Here is a 15,775-nt window from a genome sequence, read left to right as displayed (position 1 = left end):
GTGACTGAAACAAAAAAAAAAAAAAAAAAACTCTTTGTTTATGTTATTTTCCGTTTGTTCTGTGGAGAGTGAGGGGCATAAACCAAAAGAAGAGCTCTCCTTTTTGCGTAAAGAGAACGAAAAATTGAAGTTTAACAGTGTGTACAAAGCCAAAATAATATGTTTACAAACGAAGTTAAAAGAATTGGAAAGCAAATATAATAAAGAATTAATTTCAAAGGCCAGTTCTAAAATATAATATTGTGATCGTTTCAATAAAGTGGTTAATAACCGGGTGATGATATATTGCGAAAAAGTTTTATACTAATCCTATATTGAATAGTAGATATGTAAATATGCTAATAAATGGCAAGAAAAAACTAAGATGGATTGATTAAGATATTATTCGTGCATTAACGCAACACGCCTCATTGATAAATTATACAATCATCTGCGGTTACAAGTTCGAATCCCCGTACCCAATGTCAACATTTCGACGTTGTATGCAAAAATTACCGTTTTTCCCCTGGTATTCTTACCCCAGTTTTGAAAATTTAGACTTAGCAAGGGAGCTACTTAAAGAGTGTGGAAAAATTTTCGGTTCTTATATTTGATGAATTGAATGTTAATAGGCGCGTATGCTATGACCAAGAGGTTTATTTATTTTTAGGACTCCACAGAAATGTCCAGGTGGCAATGATTCGAGGCTTAATAGATGTGTGAAAACAGCCAGTACATTATGATTTCGATAAGACTATGAAAAGTAAAAAAATACTCTTCGAAATCATATCGAAAGTTGAGGTCTCAGTATTCAAGATAATTGCGATTCTTTCGAAGTTCAATGGTGGCAATATGAGGCTATGTGGTGGTCTCGTTTCACCTTCTTCCAGGTGGATGGAAGCAATAAAATAGTAGAAAGTTATATTTCGAACATTTCACAAAAAAACTGTGAATCGAAGAAAAGAAAAAGAATGTGATTGGCCGACTGTTTTATGTCCTAAGAAAGACAATTCGATCTTGAAACTATTCGACAAGGCTAAGACATACTTCAGAATTCGGTTTTTGAATAGAAAAACACAGGAACTCCGCAGGAGGAATGTTCTTTAAGATAGTTGATGCAAAGCTATTCTTCAAGTGCTACTCAATGCTATAGTGAGTATATATTGTATCTGTATGTAGTATTTATTTTTATTGCATTTAAAAATTTGTTTTCCTCTGCAAATCGCTACGGCGGAACATAGGCTTAGCACACGATATTTGTCCCTGCTTCACCGCGGTGACGTCACACTACAGCTGGAGAAAGTGGCTACGCAGAAACAGGAGTTATGAAGGGACCTGTAAAAGCGCGGAACAGTAGGGTCGACGGACCTTGTTTTCTAGTATGGACTCTGACTGTTACAAAATTAGAACTTCAGACATTTTGTGTTTATTAGCAAAATTAAATATTACACTTCATACCATGACCACGTAAAGTACCATATTTCAAGGATCCAGGTTCCAAACAGGTTTCAAGTTGCTATTTACTACTGATGCTTAATTTCTCGGTGTTTGGAACTGGCACGTTTTTCCGGTGCTCGCTTCTGGTGCAAAGGATCCTTAGTTCGATCCCAACCCATGTTGATTAATACCATATGTTCGTGAGTTCTTGTTTCCTCCCTCATTCCCTAATACTCTTGCAAATATTCATTTTCATTAGTAGGAACGAACGAACTATTTGCGCATCATAGGCAACCTAAATACATACAAGCTAAAATTTTAAACTGGAACACAAAAAGGTAAGTATATATTATCTGTAACTACGCTTAATGTAGTTTGTCCGTATTCACCCAGTTCGGAATCCCGAAAAGTTAAGCAATGGTAGCAAACAGCAATTCAGAACAACTACAACGCTTGAAATAAAATAATTCATGTAGTTTCATACAAGTTTATCCTTGTGTAACAGAAAATTATGACTACACTTGTGTATATATATATATAGCTAATACATATTATGATCTGAGTGTGGTAGATTCAAACTGTACAACAGTCAGTCACTAATCGTGAAGGACAAATGTAGCTCATTTCTGGTGAACCTTTGGTTTTTATATTAAATTCAAATAATGCTACGAGTTTTCTGTATCTTCACAATCTAATTTATTCCTAAATTATCTCTTTCTAGAACACATCTCGTAAAAGGAAGCACCTAGATTGTCGAAAATTCGCTGATACGCAAAACGAAGGGATACTTAATAAGTACTATAGATATTGAATAATAAGTACTATAGATACTGAATATGTATCATTCGCTGTGTTTTACAGATCACGAAAAACATAAAGATGTGATAGTAAAACAACAAAACTAAAACAAATACTGACAGAGAAACTGGACGAGGTCAACCACGAATAAGACGTTAACAGGAAAAAAAAAAAAAAAAAAAAAAAAAAAAAAAAAAAAAAAAAAATCCTAAAATGTGCACTGAGGAAAAATTGGGAAAAAAAGTTGAGTTGATTTTGAGTTTAACGTCCCTTTCAGCAGCGAGGTTATGAAACGGGACGTGGAATCCGAACATGAGCTCCTGCCGGGAATCGAACCCGGGTCTCCCACGCCAAAGGCGCGTACGCTAACCGCTTAGCCACGAAGAAGCTTAACTAGGAAAAAAGAGAAATTAATGGAAAAATAGTTTGATATGGTACTAAATGCAAAAGTACTACATCAGAGAAAAACAAAAATTAGCAAGACAGAGATTACACTCAAACTAAATAATCGAATTCATGGCTTTGCAATTTTCAGCGGATCCAAAAAGTTTCAATTTTATGATCGGAAAGTTTATAAAACTAAACCTTTACTGACCGCACAACAACAATAAAATTCGCCAGGTCCGAGACCTACGGCACGCCCCACCTCTTCTCACGGGCGTATCTAGGGTGAGGCAAATGCTCTGAGGACAAAAGTGCCGTTCTGGCTGGAACAAATACTAGCTAGGAAAAATATCAGAAATTTGGTAACTGTCAATGTGCTTGGTGTCGTCACTTCCACAATTGTCAAGTTTTGTTGTATAGTTCTTTATCTGATCACATTTGATTGACTTTACCTTCTGTGATTCACTTGATTTCGACGGCATAGATTAATATTAACTGAAAGCTAACTGTTGTGGTCCATAATAAATAAATAAATAAATAAATAAATATGCCAAGCGTCGCGTTAGCTATCTGTTTTCTCGCCATTCACAAACATAATTCTTTATTATATGTATTTTAGTTATTTTTCTATATTCTCTTTACTATTTATGTGTTTCTTGCTACTTTTATCTAAAAATATGGTAACTATGCTATTTCTGTTGAAGCGATTGTGGTACATACAACAAAGAAGTATTTTCTTTTCATTTCAATTGTCGTCATGGTACCATCCCAAGAATACTCACAGTGGGTGGTAGGCGACTGGAAGGTGGCTTTTACCAGCATCTTAATTTTCAAAAACTTCATGTTGGAAATTAACAATTTTCTTTTGGAAACTACTTACAGCAATAGTTTATCGGGCAAATGTACTATTCGGACCATCTTTTTAAAGAAAGAACAACTTCGGTATAATCTAATGAGTTGGAACAAACTCAGAAGAAAATGTGTTTCTATGATCATCTCACGTTTATAAAACTGAGAAATTCTGAAGTGTGCTAAACTAACTTACTATCTAACTAACTCTATGGCTTATGAAACCCGGAGGTTCAATGCCGCGTTCACAAAAGCTCTCAACTGATTTCTATCCTTAGCCAATTGGATCCAGTTTCTACTTTGTATTCCTATCTCTGCGAGATCCATCTTAATATTGTCCTCCCATATGCGCCTAGGTCTTCCTAATGGTCGTTTTCCAATTGGTCTTCCAGTGAATACTTTGAAAGCGTTTGTACTTTCTTGCATCCCAGCTACATGACCTGTCCACCTTAGTCTCCTAGATTTGATGAACCTAACAATGTTTCGCAATGTAGTCCGTCGTTATGAAGTTTGCGCCTCCTCTTGGGTCCGAATATTCGTCTCAGGATCTTGTTCTCAAATACTTTCAGTCTATGTTCTTCTCTCAGAATAAGCGACCGTTTCGCAACCATATAGAACAACAGGCATGATTATCGTTTTATATATTTTAAGCTTCAAATTCCTCGACAGAATCCCAACAACAAGAGATTTTGAACTGAATAATAACACGAATTCCCTGCTTTTAGTCGACATTTAATTTCTTTTGAATATGATTTTCGTCTGTTAATACTGATCCTAGATATTTGAAAGTATCCACTTTATCAAAAGTATTATTTACTATTTTAACGCATCCATAATTTGCCGTATTACAGTCCCGACGCACTTTCATGTATTTAGTTTTCTCTGAACTTACTTCTAAACCCATGTCCCTTCAAGCGTTTAATAAGATCTCTGCATTTCTTTCTATTGTTCTCCCGTCATCTCCTATTAAATTTACATCATCAGCATATGCCATAACCTGGTGAATACCGTTCAACTCTAGGCCCTGGTTGCTATCTTTGATTTTCCAATAGCGTATTCCAGAAGAAAGTTGAATAATAATGGCAACAACACATCTTATTTCAGGTCATTGTCGACGTGAAAGCTCGTAGACAAAAATTTTCCTACTCGAACTTTACTTTGGGATTCATTTAAACATATCTAAATCTAATTAGCTTTCTCGGTATTCCAAGTTCTGTAAGAACGTTGTATAATGTTTCCTAACCGAGTCGTAAGCCTTTCTAAAAATCAATAAATAGTTGGTGTACCGGGGCACATTCGATTTTAAATATAAAAGTTTTGTGTAGTAACGCAATGAAACCTCGCTCTCCTAGAAAGGAAATGGGTCAACAGGTTGGAAGAGATGGTACACAGAAGCAGAAGATGAAAAACCCAGCAAGTTCTCTCGAATCTTCTTTCAAAAACCTGAAGCAAATACTACAATAAGCTTGAAATCCGATGGATCTCAGCCTACTATGTGGGATTACGAACACGAAGGTATACGAATCATTACGAAGGTATACGAAGATGGGATTACGAATCATCAAATGCATCAGGGAAATAAGGAGATCAATAGAGTATAGTTTGATAAAGATCAGATCTACAGAGGAACAAATAGTTGCGAAAGTGATGACATGAAGGAAAGTACATCACTCTGTGAACAAATTTTGTTTAAAAGAAAAATTAGGCAACGTCGTGGCAAAGAAGTAATTTATTCATGTCCGTTATATTCTCCTGAAAGCTCTACATTTTGTTTTCGTCCTTCTGTTTCTCTTGTCACGTAGTCAATCTGCATTAGAACAAGGAACAGAATTTAACCAATAGAAGGCACCTGAAAGGATAAATGTTAATATATTCCTACCTGCATTATTATTTCAACCAATGGTGAGTTTTTTCTTTCTTTAATCTCGAAAACAGAAAATACAGATGTATTGATGTAGAACTCGACTCCAAAATACGGATAAGTGGCGTACTATATTGAAGAGATTATTACTTCATTCCGTAAAATTCCTAGCTATACAAATCTTTCAGTATGCAGACAAAGGGAATCACTTTAAACTAACGACGAGTCAAATGTAGCTAATTTCCTAGCATTAATCGAACTGCTTTTGTTTTCAATTCAATTTTAAAAGAACACCTTCTTCAAACAGATCATCATTCTGAATAGACATCATAACTTTCTTCCAGCATTTAGAAGGAATTCATCCACCTAATGACACCCTGAAAAGGGCCTATAAAGCTAAGGACTATGCCTTAATATTTGACTCCACTTCTGATCAGGCATATCAAGAGCACATGTCAAAAATAGTACGCTATGTAAAAACTGACTTTGAGAAAAGAACAGTTCACGTCAAAGTATTTTCTTGGTTTCATAGAAATAAAGCAGAAGGCTATGAACAATTTGACTGAAGTCATCTTGAACCAACTAGAGACTGACGAAGCACACAAAAGTTTGCGGTCCTGTTGTTATGACAACGCTGCTATGATAAATGAACATGGAAGCAGCTATAATAAAGGAATTAAGAATATCTGGCACTGTAAACTGTAACAAACACTCCCATGGGTGTAATGAAACAAAAAAGGACCCATTGACGGTAACGTGTTTTGATACAAGCTCTCTGCAAGTTTTCTTGAACCACAAGCATTCTTAATTCCTTTAATAGAGCACTAGGAACAACTACTGCCCCTACAGCTATAAAATCCGAGTCGGAGTAAGTGATACTTTCAATTCTTCAGGTCATAACAGATAATGAGAACGTGAACATCAAACGCAGGAGAGAGGAATGACGCAGAGAACAATTATAAGAAATGTTGACGAATTACAAATTCCTAACTTCATTAGGATTTTGAAACGGTGTTTACTTCGATGGCCCAAATTCGGAAGAGGTTCCAGGATGAACTTCGAGAACACTATCTTGAATTTAAAAAGTTTCAATGATAATTTTTACGCAGAAACAAAAACTTTAGTCTAAGATCACACTAGATGAAGGATTGGACCTGTGAAAAATGAGATCTGGAATGTGTATATATATATATATATATATATATATATATAAATAAGCCCAATGAAGTGTCGAGAAATGAAATGAAATCTTTGAGTTTTACGTCCCACGATTATGCCGGTTAGGCTAAAGGAGACGGTGATGATAAGTGATGAATGAAATGGTGGAATGAAGAAAGTGGGAGGAAACGGGAGAACCCCGAGAAAACCCACGCACACGGGTTTGTCCGCCACAAAGTTCACTTGGCGGGGGCTGGGATCGAACCCGGGACCCCAAGCACCAGAGGTGAACGCTCTACCACTGAGCCACCGCGGCCCCGTGTCGAGAAATGAGAAACTAAGCGCTAAACAAGCAGGGTTGGCTGGTTTAAACCAGCTGGTTTTTTTCAAAAAAACCAACTGGTTTCAAACAAAAAACAAAAAAATGTTCGCAAAAGTGTAAGTATTTGTAAAATCTTGATGAACACACATTTGTGGATTATCACGTTTCACTCCCGTATATTATTCGTATTATATTCAGACCTAAATTCCCCATTCATTACTCAAAAAGAATATACTACAAAAACAACTTTTTTTTAAATATAAGTTTATGACTGTTTCTTTTGTGATTTTTTATTGTTTGTTATGCAATTGCATTCAAAGAAATTCTAAATATAGTTTCTTGTTAATAATGTTAACCATTGATAAAATACATAGACATGCCGTACTTTGTTGGGGGTGGGGGTCATACGAACTCCACGAGAGGCATTTAGTGAAATAAGTATCTTTGGTATCTATTTATGTATAAATGAGTCTGAGCCAAAGTGGACTCAAATAATTCATATCTTTATTCACTTTTCTTATTGATATGCAGATTAAGTCGGTGTATTTCTTTAATTTGGACGAATAAAAGTCGTTGTTAACTAACTTGAACTAAATTAGTTCTTCTGTACTCCGTAGTACTTTCAAATTGTTCATATGTAATTCTGTGTAATGGTTTCACTTGTGCAACTGTTTATCTTTTCGTCCTTCTGAAATGACTCTTGACAGTTATATTAAGAAGCATGTAAAGACAACGATTTTTTTTATCAGGATTCCTTCGTGAGTGAGTCGGCAGACGTATCGTATTTGTGGCCAATTAGTCCTGGTTCCGAGTTCAAATGGAGGACAATTTCTCTCGGATGTAACTCGAGAAGCGGTTTTTATTCCGCTTTAAGCTTATGTGATCCCTTCCAGCATAATCCGGTTGTTGCATAATAACATCAAGGCGAAACAAACTTATTTCTGTCCATATATGATATGAATGTATAGAGCAAATTATTTAAACCATAAAAACCTGGTTTAAACCAAAAAAACCGGTTTTTTTTGTTTTTTAAATAAAAACCATGGTTTTTGCCAACCCTGTAAACAAGTGATAGAAAGAGTAATGAAGGAATCACTTGATCACGTTCTCATGGAAGTTGATGAAAATTTGCTTGGTTGCAAGATTCTGATTTCGAAGCTCGGGTTTCTTCTAGATAATAATACACTGTGCTCTAGTGTTAACTACTTAAAAATAATAAAAATAAAGCACAACCCTACAGAAACTCCCTCACTGCTATATGCTTAGATATGCGTTTTTGATGCGGGAGACGAGGGTTCGATTCCCGGTTGAAGCTTGTGTGGCTCGGCTCCCACGTTAAGATGTAGGTCTACGTCTCATATAGCCCAGATCGTCAAATGGACGCTACGGTCCAAATCAATCAATAAATCAAAATAGAAATCTATAGTGTCTAGAAAATATGGCATGATATTTTCGTCTTGAGAATGTTATTCGTTACCGTACTCGCGCTGCAAAATTTTCAAGACCTTCTAACATTAGTTGTATGGTATCAAGTTGAGGAGGTGATCTTTAATCTACGAATCGCCACAAAAAAATTCTAACTATTGGTAATTTGATTCTCCATGAACAATTAGCCACCTAATGGCTCTATTATTGGTTCTCAATTGACCTGAAACTATAAATTCGGCCTACTATCGGACTTAAAACAGCAGTAGTAAATTTTCACTAGAAACTTATTTTGCATTTAATCCGGACCCGAACTGACACAATGGGGAGGATGTATGTGTTACTTTGACACAAATTGAGTTTTGTATGTTCTGATCGACTTTCCCGATTTCTGGCTCCGTCACGTAAACTTGCACGCCTTTCTCATTATCACAGCTTTACTCTTACTACGCGGATGTTTAGTGATCCTCTAAAAGTAGGCCTGAACATTTTTATATAATTTTCCATGCAGTTCCGGTTCTTGAGGGAAGTCATATCGTTAAAAATTATTATTATTATTATTTTGCTTCAAACTAGGGAAAAGACTGGCTGACTCTTGCATGTAGACCTATTTTATGAGTACATGCTTATACAAACGAGAATTGGGTTATGTCATGATAGTTTTAACTCTCAGTACTTTAGAAAGTGACTGCCAAGGGAGAAGTTGTATTATTACGTGCACATTGACCTGAACAGGGCTTATGAGTTATAGGTATAAATACCAGGGTTGGCAAAAACCATGGTTTTTATTTAAAAAAAAAAAAAAAAAAAAAAAAAAACCGGTTTTTTTGGTTTAAATCAGGTTTTTATGGTTTAAATAATTTGCTCTATATATTCATATCATATATGGACAGAAATAAGTTTGTTTCGCCATGATGTTATTATGCAACAACCGGGTTTTGCTGGAAGGGGTCACATAAGCTTAAAGCGGAATAAAAACCGCTTCTCGAGTTACATCCGAGAGAAATCGTCCTCCATTTAAACTCGGAACCAGGAACTACTTGGCCACAAATGCGATACGTCTGCCGACTCACTTACGAAGGAATCCTGAGATATATATATATATATATATATATATATATATATAGATATAGATATATAGATATATATATATATATATAAAACGTTGTTCTGATCTTTACATGCTTCTTAATAGAACTGTCAAGAGTCATTTCAGAAGGACAAAAAGATAAACAGTTGCACAAGTGAAACCATTATATAGAATTACATATGAACAATTTCAAAGTACTACGGAGTACAGAAGAACTAATTTAGTTCAAGTTAGTTAACAACGACTTCTATTGGTCTAAATTAAAGAAATACACCGACTTAATCTGCATATCAATAAGAAAAGTGAATAAAGATACGAATTATTTGATTCCACTTTGGCTCACACTCATTTATACATAAAGAGATACCAAAGATACTTATTTCACTAAATGCCTCTCGTGGAGTTCGTATGACCCCCACCCCCAACAAAGTACGGCATGTCTATGTATTTTATCAATGGTTAACATTATTAACAAGAAACAATATTTAGAATTTCTTTGAATGCAATTGCATAACAAACAATAAAAAAAATCACAAAAGAAACAGTCATAAACTTATATTTAAAAAAAGTTGTTTTTGTAGTATATTCTTTTTGAGTAATGAATGGGGAATTTAGGTCTGAATATAATACGAATAATATACGAGAGTGAAACGTGATAACCCACAAATGTGTGTTCATCAAGATTTTACAAACACTTACACTTTTACGAACATTTTTTTGTTTTTTGGTTTAAACCAGCCAACCCTGATAAATACAGCACGTTGCGATTTATACAACATAACTACAGTGCAAAAACTACTAACCCCAACTTGTGTGAGATGTCCAGTAAAAGCACGAAGTTTATCTAACAGTGTTAAAGTACGGGGACCCGTGTACTAACGTGGAATAGTGAGGAGGCCGATAGCGACGATGATTATATGCATGCACTAAGATAATGAAAAAACACTTCATATGACATAAAAATACATGTTTTATATATGGTTTTGAGACATTTACATGGTTACACATTACTTTGGAGATTATTTTCAGGTATCACTTGAGTTCCTAACGGAAAAGGTTCTAAAATGTTTGCCCGCACACATGGTGAAGGTGGGTTAGCAACCAGATTGATTATTTTCGTTATAACTATTCAACTGATGCGGGCCAGTGATCTAAAACCCTGCCTTTTTAATAGCTTCACATGCCAGAGGGCATACACTTGGCATTATGCATTTCCACCGTATTATAGGTGTCAGAGGTAAAATCAAATAAATTTTAAAATTCTATATACACATAAAATAGGACTACAACCATTCCTATACGTAAGGTAGGCCCAAGTTTTCTGAACTAATGAAAGTGTGTGACTTTCGTTATAAGGCGTAGTAGTTTCATATATAAACTAGTTTTACATACATTTATCTCACTTGTATTTGTTTTCTCCTTGAACATCGCACTTTTAAAGTGTGTGTATTTGGTCAATGATGCTTCAAACTGTCATCGGGTCTGCTAGTATTTACATAAATTCCGAGCTGGGCATTATTCGAGCAGACGGTTCTACCAAATTTTGACAACATTTTTACATTTCCAGGCTAGGTTCGTTAGGGCATTAACTGAGCAGACGAACCTTAAAATTTTTTATTTGGTAGCAGTGTTGCCACAGTCCTAGCTCTGGAGCGGGCTGAAAAATAGTACCAAATTGAAACAAAAAGGGCTGAACTCATTACTTTATACCAATGTAATACATGGCTATATAACACGAAACTAAAAGAGTTAAAGTTCTAGAACACTCCCCCGCAAGGACGCCGACTTTCCAAAATGTATATGGGTGCATATCAATGGCAGAGCATGTTATACGTTTTCAGGGGAGTCTCGATTATTTTTCGTTGATTTCCTTTTAGTTAAAATGTTTTATGAACACTGTCATAAAGGGCTTTGTTCGATTCTACTCACAATATAGTTCCAATTTTTATCGCGTGGACTGCCTTTGACTAGGCCAGAGACAGGGAAGGAAAGGGGGAGTTTGAAACAAACAATTATGTTTTAGAGGTTAGAAATTTTAACTTCCATCTTAATGTTTTGTTTATTAATTTTTTGATAATGGCAAATGAGAAGTATTTATTTTATTTTGTTTCTATCTAAAAATCCTGTAGGCGCTGGAGCCCCGGAGCACCCACGTAGTCGGCGCAAATTCTCCCCCGCTCTTCCAAGGGTCCAAATCAAGACAGTGCTCTTTTTAAAAATCACTTTTAAAATCCAAATAGGAGGACTCCAAACAACCGTGGAAGTAGATGAAACTTTTCTCGCACGCAGGAAGTATAACAGAGGCCACAAATTAAAAAGGAAAACAGTTATCATCTTCGGTATGTATTGTAAGGAGACCAAACAAGCTTCTATTTTAAGGCGATCAATAAATCAAAACGGTATTATGGCCATATATGAAAAAATATATAAAACTAGGAACAAATCAATCATCTCCGAGGAGTTCTTGTGTAAACAGTGCGTTATAATAAAATATTACAATACAAATTAATGCACCTCATTCTCGCTTATTTCACGACCAAAGGAGGATAATAGACTGTAAGAATATAAAGTAAGTAAACCGACATTTGTAAAAAAACGTAACAAGCATTTGAAAATATTACAAGTATTTGTTAAATTGTGCTGAATTGGGTAGAATTGTACTAACTTTTTCACAAAAGGGACTGAAAAAGCCAGCGTGGTACCAACGGGCCGATGAATGACATAAAGGGCTGAATTTGGTACAATTGCACCAAGCGTGGCAACACTGTTTGGTAGAATCGTCTGCTCAAGTGAACCCCGAAGTTAGTTTATCTATTACCTTGTACGCTTAAGACTTTAGCAATAAAAACCTAAATTTTGTAAACAAAGTACCTCCAAACGCGCGTACTTTTCATTGTGGGTAGGCCTAATGCATTTATTTCGCAAAGCTTGTTAAACTCAGTCAATTGACCTTAATTTGGCCAAGTCTACTTTAGGCAAGGCAGTGACAATAACCAATTCATCTGAACCGATTCCCGCATTTATAGTTACGGTTCCCAAGAAAGGAAGACAGAAAACGTGCCCTGCGGGGCTCTAACCCGCCTTCAGTCGCTCACGCTCGTTCGACAATACTATATACTCACAGGATATCACTGCCTTGCCCAAAGTAAAGAGTTACCTTAATTTACTCCTATAAAGAAGAAAATTGGTAGTATCTTAAGCTAGATATTATCAGAAAAGTTAAATACTAGAAAGAACTATGGTGCAATTTTACTATACGGATCCACAGATTGTAAAAGGTACAGAAAAATTTGGGCAAGTCCCATTTCATGTCGAGAATAAAACCCAACCAACCCCTGCGGGGCTTCTAACCCGTTCCTACTACTACTACAACTACTTATACTATGTATCTGTATAGTAAAACTGCATGGAAGTATGTTATGTGCTACCCTAATCTTGGTTTTCGATCTGTACCTACACCTAATGTCGGTTAAAAAAAAAAAAAGTAATAAACTGAAATTAGCCTGTCCCTTGTTATCATTTGGTACCATCTTAATATAAATTACATATCTGATATGTTTAGTACTACAAACATATTTACAGTACTGTTTTCTACTGGATTTACAGAAAACAGTTCTCATAGTTAATGATAAATTTATACAGAAACTAGATAATCACATTCAATGTATAATTACATTATAGTTCTATATTTGTTTTTAGGTAATAATAATAGTTTTTAAAAAAGCAATCTATGAATCACGTTGCCGTCATAATACAGTAAAACAGTTTTAGAAACTTCGTATGAAAATTAAATTATGTTAATATAATTTATCGATTGCTCTTTAACGTAAAGTATAAATGAATAGTGGAACTACTGAACGATTCACACGATCACACTGTATTGAACACATCAGAATTACTTTACAATGTATAGCTTACACGCCTGTCTCCCGAATCTGTAATTTCACAAACACACCTTTCATAGCATACCTTTTACTTTTACGACCAAATTTAGGCTTGATTAACACACACTTTTTGCTGCGTAATGCAATTACTCGCCACAATACTCTTAACCAAACATGAAATTTTGCACGAACTTAAAATATCACTTACGAAAATTACTTAAAAACAAACACTCGTGCCATCAACTAATACTCTGTATCTCGTATTTTCTCTGCTGAGACCTACCTGTACTGTTGAATGAAAATCACGTTAATGGCCTGGGTTTAGATAAGTAAAATTGGAAATCAGCCGACTTAGTACCCACGATCCATTTGTTCGTCGAACATGCAAATAATCGTAAAGTACTTGACATCTACGTACCAAAATTAGCAAGATTTTGTGCCCCAATACTTTTAGAAATAAACACACTCCACTACCCGCACAAGTTGGCGCCGGTGTTGCTGTTCCACCAGATGGCAGCTGAAATTCAATATACACTGCCTACTTCCTTTTTATTAGGATTCATTTTCTGTCCTGGATTTAGCTATATGAATTACGAAAATGATAAATAACATTTTAATTAGTATGTCTATAATATTTTAAAATTTATGTTCATAAACTACCTATAACATAAAGTTTCATTGTGGATGTTCAAGTTGGTTAAAAATATATAAAGGGTAAGTCTAAATGATGTCCCCGATTTCAATTAATTGTTACCAGTACTCAAAACGAGGCCTATAGCCATCCCGATTTTTTTAAAGAGGGCAAAAATTAATACTGAGGGGGCAATGACAGACGTTAAGGAGCAACACAAAACTACTTATTTGTTTATTATTTTTAGAATCTGTAACAGCTGTAAATCCCTTTCTTCTTGTATTCTTGATTGTTTATATTTGAAAATACCGTATATTATCTAAACAAAGAACTGTAAGTTTCAGATGAGTTGAAGTTTTTTCTCAAAGTGTGCTAAGCCCCACTGGCCACTGATCAACTACAGGCCTTTAACGATGTGTAGCTCGATGCAACTATACCTAGGTATTTTGGAAGAGCATCTGGCGCTTCATTCCGTATCAGACTTTACAAAATTTATAGATCGTAACACAACGCGAAAAACGCATCAACAACTTCTGATGTTGAGTCTGTGGAAAAATTTCTGGATGTTATATGATTGCAAAACACAAGATTCAGATTACTAACGTCATATCGCAAAATTGCAATGACAAACAATCTTAACAATGTATTATCCACGGAGGTAAACTAAATCAAAAGCTGTTAGTACCGGTGAATTGATTACCACGCTCTTCAGAGTCAGAGGCGACTCATGAGAGAATCACACTGGCACAAATGAAAGTTTTATCACTTGGAATTGGTACTATGGGAATAAAGATTACCAAATGTATTAATTATTGGTAACAACTATTAGTACACTAAAATATTTTCTTCTTTTAGTTCAAGCGTAACACTTTCATTTTTACGGTTGTAGGTATAATTTCACTGATGAGCCGCTTCAGATAGGGCTATAACTTCTTGTGATTTGATTTTGTGCTTTCAGCCCTCCGCACTTCTCTAGCAACTAGTGCGTGTGCCTTTGGTATATGTGGTCCCGGGTTCAATTCAACACAAAATATTTAGTTTTAAAATCACTCATTTTCATAATCATCTTATCTTAAAGGGCATAATCATATAGCCAAACATTAAACTAACTAAATAAAAGCTTTTACGTGCTTTCATCAAGGACTATGTGTTTGTATAGTCACCAGCAGAAGTTGAGTTGATTTTGAGTTTATCGTCCCTTTCAGCAGCGAGGCTATATGAGACGGGGCCTAGTGATTAACTTGGAATCCGAACCACATGATTCCCGCCGGGAATCAAACCCGGGTCTCCCACGCCAAAGGCGAGTACGCTAGCAGAAGAATATAGGCCCCTTACTTCTATAATTCCATTAGTTTCTATTCAACATCTTTGCTGATGTCAAACGCCTGGATAGATGCAACCCAACACACAAAACATTTCTCCGAAATTAAGACAGTTGGTAGTAATGGTTGGTAGCTGAGAACCTTTATGCTGTGCATAGACGCGTGAACTTTGCAACATCCAAAAACCTTATTGTGAAGAGTGCAAAATTCTCACATCGCGATGTTCACAAATACACTTGGACAGGAACGTAACCAAGGGGGAGTCCGGACCCCTTCGAGACCAGAAATGAAAAAAAAAATTAAGGAAGGATGAAACAAAATGAAATGAGATAAAGAAGGAAATGAGATAAAAATTAAAAAAAAAAAAACTACAGGAAGCTTTTGGATACTCTTGTGAGGAGATTTGTATTACTTGCAATACATGGTGGCGAGGTGAGCGAGATATCCTGGAAGAGTCAGGGAATTTGAAATTTCTAGAAAAGTTACAGAATTCTCAGAATTTCTGCTACTAGTCAGGGAGATTTCAAGCTTCCGAAAGCATAGTGCCGTTGAGTAACAGCATGGACATTTTTTATCATAATTTTTCGTCATCGCATCCTTGCAGAATCAAATATGTTATTTCAAAAACAATTTTC

The 15,775-nt window shown here is 35.5% G+C and overlaps 1 protein-coding gene across 3 annotated transcripts in view; it reads right to left on the bottom strand.

The window, feature by feature from the left end:
- The window catches only part of bur (GMP synthase burgundy), a 68,530-nt gene extending 54,775 nt beyond the window's left edge, over positions 1–13,755 (bottom strand). Inside the window, exon 1 of one of the 3 annotated variants that reach the window (XM_081736989.1) lies at positions 13,606–13,755. The gene's annotated coding sequence lies outside the window, so the exon portion shown is untranslated. Of the gene's footprint in view, positions 1–13,395; positions 13,415–13,470 lie in introns of those variants that run through there. The other 2 variants (XM_081736988.1, XM_081736990.1) reach the window with 2 other exon arrangements.
- Positions 13,756–15,775: the final 2,020 nt, after the last annotated feature.

This window comes from Thermobia domestica, chromosome 13, assembly GCF_964235325.1.
Source record: "Thermobia domestica chromosome 13, izTheDome1.hap1.1, whole genome shotgun sequence".
NCBI lineage: Eukaryota > Metazoa > Arthropoda > Insecta > Zygentoma > Lepismatidae > Thermobia > Thermobia domestica.
Note: the sequence above shows the minus strand (reverse complement) of the source record. Positions and strands in the feature narration are given on the sequence as shown.